The 4,955-nt window shown below is 28.6% G+C and overlaps 1 long non-coding RNA gene across 1 annotated transcript; it reads right to left on the reverse strand.

Annotated features, from left to right (window-relative positions):
* Positions 1-224: 224 nt before the first annotated feature.
* Positions 225-2,242, reverse strand: LOC126695064 (uncharacterized). The gene is made up of 2 exons (XR_007645960.1): positions 1,733-2,242; positions 225-606 (listed from the first exon to the last, which is right to left on the reverse strand). It is a non-coding gene; the product is annotated as an uncharacterized LOC126695064 (long non-coding RNA).
* Positions 2,243-4,955: the final 2,713 nt, after the last annotated feature.

Here is a 4,955-nt window from a genome sequence, read left to right on the forward strand (position 1 = left end):
AAACATCATTAGAGAAATTGAAATATCATGAAAAGAATAAATACATTCTATTATATTCTCTTGGTTTGTACTATACGTACTTGTAATGGTTTTCTATAAATAAGCAAAGATGTTGAAGTGTCAAAATTGGACGATACAACATAATACTCAATTCTTTCTACCACATTACTTGTTTCAAACTAAAAAGAAGTTAACATATATCAAATCTAAAACTTCAAGATATGTGACCCCAGTCACTCATGAGTTTGAGTGTTAATTTTCTGCTTCCATCTTTATTAATTTGTTTCCTTTGTGCACAACATATGTGCTATACAACTTATGATAAGCACCAACTATTAACATAAACTTGATAACAACTAACTAGCAAACAACCTAATCCCATCCTCTACACTTCCAAAAATCTGGGAAATAAGTTATTAATAATTTCTATCTCTAACTAATGAATCCTATTGTTTAAGGAGACCAGCCAGACTTCAATCTTGGAACTTCATCACTTATCCATCTCATCTTGTCATCCAAGCCAATAATGACAGCTCCTTCACATTCAACTTGTTGATCCTCATCTTCATCCTTGGCAAGTCGAGGCTCCCTCTGCTCCAAGTTTGTCTAAAACATTGTAAAGAATCATTATGTTATTGTTCATCAAGAAAATCTATCATATAACCACCTCAAGGTAATATCTATCTAGTATCCACCATTGCATCATTAGCTGTATTCAAAAGTGTATTAAAATGCACACTAGTTTGCTAACAAAAAGGCTCGTCAATCTAATGATTCCGAATTTCTATCCTTATTTAATGAAACTTAATAGCAAAGCAGGCAATGTAGAAGGCATAACATGAATGATTTATCCTATCAATTATTAACTTTAGTTGTGAAAATAAGATTTTGTTCATGGTAAGGATAACTTAAACTTCAAACAAGGCATAAGAGCCAATATAAAAATAGCTAGAAGAAGTTCAAAAGATTTTTGCCTATCCATTATTTCACTATAACTATTAAAGTTGGCAAACCATAATGCACACTTAACTTCATTTGATGGAATTTGATTCTCCCTTGCTTTATTGTTGACATTCATTCCATGGGATTGTAATCTTTCATATTCCCTCAATTTCTCTATAGCCAAACAGGGCACATAGTAAAACTGAATTAAGAAATAGTTTCACAAGTCTTGGGAATCATGTCAGTAAGAAATATATTTCTTATTAGTTTACAAAACTAATCCTCAATTGATGATATGACTAAACACCACTGCTTGTGCATAAGCAAAGTAAAACTCAGAGCATGGTCATAGCACTAATCTTGATCTAGTGCATGTAGCATTGCACCTAAAATCTAGAAACTAAAAATGACTTGCAAATCAAGAATGAGTCTTGATGATTGAACTAAGCTTTTCTCATGGAATAAACAAGTTTCATGAAAGGTATAAACCCAAATTCTTTAAAGATTGACAAAGTCTTTACATTGGGGCATTTTATCAAACACATGGAGTACAGAAGGAATGAACATAAGTTTTGATATCCATTGGCCATGAATTCCTAAATACCCAAAACAAAAATTATTCAAGAAACATCATCCATTATAGAATAACCATAATCGTGAAAGATATCTACATGGGTATCAAAGGAAAGCAAAAGAATAAAAACCATCAAGAAGGCCTATGGCAGAAAATTTCATCGGCTAGAAAATCCGGGAATTTCATATAACCAAAAGAAAGTGAAAGTAGACTCACCCTATTCATTGCTTGAAAGGATATGCGATTGCTTGAATTTTGGAGCAAGCATTCTTATCCTTTGTTAGAGGAACAACTACCTCTTAGATTTTAAAGTTTGGATTGCTCATCAAAGTATTTGAATATCCAGATCAGGAAGCAAGGGATTACAAGGGGGAAATGTGAAGGAGAGTGCTGAGTGGGGCAGTGTCGAGTGAAGTTGGAGACAATGACCTAGGTTCAGCAGAAAAAGCATTTTGTTTGGCATTGGGGAAATGACCCAAGATACGTAAAACAAATTTTGGAAAGGATTTCAGATACAAAATTTTCAATACCCACCCATTCACATCTTAAATTTGAATTTGCTGTTTTGAATCTGCTTTCAACGGGTTAAACGGATGTTAGAGAATAATAAGCTGTAGTGGGGTAATGTGGCAAATAAGTTTATGTCATCAATTTTGGTGATCTGTCTTCTTATTGGTTGGGACTACAAGGTTAGCATGTTGACCTTGTAGTCCGGACTAACTAAGAATTTCCCTAGCATTGGAACCCATGTCATAAACGTTTCATTCATTCATGTTTAAGCATATTTAATAATTGATTCTCAAACCATAATAAAGAAATCATGTCTAAACATATTTAATGATTGATTCTCAAACCATAACCATATAAATCGGATAAAACTTAATAAAATTAGGTTAAACAAAAGACGAAACAATACACAAAACAATACATACCTGTAGGGTTGTAGGTAGTAAAAGAGAAGAATAGAGAAAAAACCATATGGTGGGTATTTATAACTATTTGATATATATACACTCCATATTAAAGAAGTTGATATGGGGTTCAATCCCCACCTACACCAAAAATTGATTGGTGTCTTGGTCTGATAATAAAGAGCTATTATCAGGAGCAGACGTCATAGGTTAAAACTCTCTCAAAAAGAAGTTGATATGAACAAAAAGTTTAATGTGAGTCTAATTTGTGGAGGTGTAAATTATAGGAGAAGAATATAAGAATAAAATATTATATCTATTTTTTTTTTAAGTCTTAAAAATATGAACTAAAGTTGTTGTTTTTGATGTGAATATAATTTATGTATTATTTTTTTTTTGAAAATCTAAAAATACTAATAACATTGCTTTTTTATTTTTATTTTTATTTTTTATGTGTAGTAATATAATTTATGTAAAAAAATCGTTTGTTAGATTGGCTATACCAAGATGAAATTTTGTCTATCCATAATCCAACCAATGATCGTTTCTGTCAAAAAAAAGAAAAAAAAAACCAATAACTCATTAAAACTTCAATAGATTAAGAAGTTATATCCTTATAAAAAAACAAAGATTTAAAATTTATCTCACTCTAGAGTCTAAAGTCCTTATTTAACTATTCTTTCACTTTAACTACTTCACTTTAACTACTCTACATATGCTATAAAATTTTTAGATAGATAAATTAATAATAAAAGGATTATATGAAGAATTTGGATTGTAATCAAATTAAAATTTTTATCAACTTAGAAATTATAGGAGAATAAGATAAGAACAAAAAAAAATTATATCTATTTTTTAAAAAAAAAATCTAACAAAATTTCTGTAATTTAGTGAAGCCACTTGGCACAACTACAGTGTCTAAGCCCAATTTTTATTATCATAGCTAACATATACTAAATTTGCAAGACATTAAAATTTAAGATTCAAAATATAATGGGAAAGTCCTTATAGAATTGCATGTTTTCATGATATTGACAAAAAATAATGTACGAAAAAAAAGACCTAATCACTTTATGCATACTAAAAATTTTAAAAAGTAAAATTCTCTCATATAATAGAAGTAGAAGTGTAGAACATATAAATTTTAATTAAACGTGAGATGTAGGAATATATTAGCAATAAATATGTAAATCGTGAAGAGTTTAATCCAAATAATTCTTTAGTTATTCATGTGAAGTCGATAGCAACAATCATTTAACAAAGTATTTAGGAATAATCAAGAAATTCATCGTTAAGAATATACTCTAATAAATTAATCTATTTTTATTGATAAGACATACATGTAGCATTAATACAGTATTTCATTTGATTCGACCTGCAATTGCATATTTAGCACGAACTTTGATCAAAATACAATATTTACAAAAGCAAGCAACAAAAAGCTTTTAACAAACCACGAAGATAGGATGTAATTGTGCAAATCGGCCAAATCAAAACAAAACGTTAAGCCTTTATAAAAAAAAAAAAAAAAAAAAAAAAAAACTTCAATCAACTATGTTTTCAAAAGGTTTGAATTTTATAATTAAAAATTGCAAGAAGCTCGAGGGAAGAGAAATGCATATCGGCTATGTCTTGGGGATTCAAGGATTTATATATTGGCGTGAGTTTCTCTTCTCCAAAAAAAATATGATATCTCAACCTAAATGAGGTCTAACTAATGTAGAATTTTAAATTATAATGAGATTAAGATTTTAATTAATTTAAAAATAATAAGATAAAGAGAAGGCATGTAAATAAAGAATTTTGAGTCTAGATCATATAAATTGTATATAAAGTATTATTCTTTGTCAGACTATTTATAGTTACATCTAAAAGGTGTTATGCACTTGAAGAGTATAGACTATTTCAAACTTTTATTTCGAGTTACTTTTTGATACACTAATGGCCTCTTTTATCTAAAAGGTATCTCCTTAAAAATGAGTGGAGAGTCAAAAATTTTAATATTAAGGGAGTCCAAAGGGATAAAAAAGATATAGAAAATTGTTAGAAAAAATTATTAGTTCAAGCAAATAGTTGCATGATCATATTAAGATGTGTATTTCTTTTCTTGATGTAGATTTAATATTACTTGCTAATAGCAATTGTGATCATATTAAACATGCTATGCTATTTTTTTTTTTTCATGAATACTATTCAAATGTGTTGTGGGTGATAAATATAGGTATGGATATTGATATTTGGAAAAACTAAAATAAAAATTAATTACTGTGATTTTTTTTGGAAAAGTTACGTGCTCATAATGTTAGGCAATTTCTTTTGCACATATATAATATCATTAACAAAAAAAATAAAAATGAGAAATAATAACATAAAAATTAAATAGATAAAACATAAATATTCATAGAGATTTATACAATGGATTTCATGGATTTAAAATTGCATTTGTGACTCATAAGCAAAACCTTAAAAAAAATAACACAAAAACAAAGAAGAGAAATACATACTTGTAATAGTTTGGATGGTAAGTT

This window comes from Quercus robur, chromosome 8 (assembly GCF_932294415.1).
Source record: "Quercus robur chromosome 8, dhQueRobu3.1, whole genome shotgun sequence".
Lineage (NCBI taxonomy): Eukaryota > Viridiplantae > Streptophyta > Magnoliopsida > Fagales > Fagaceae > Quercus > Quercus robur.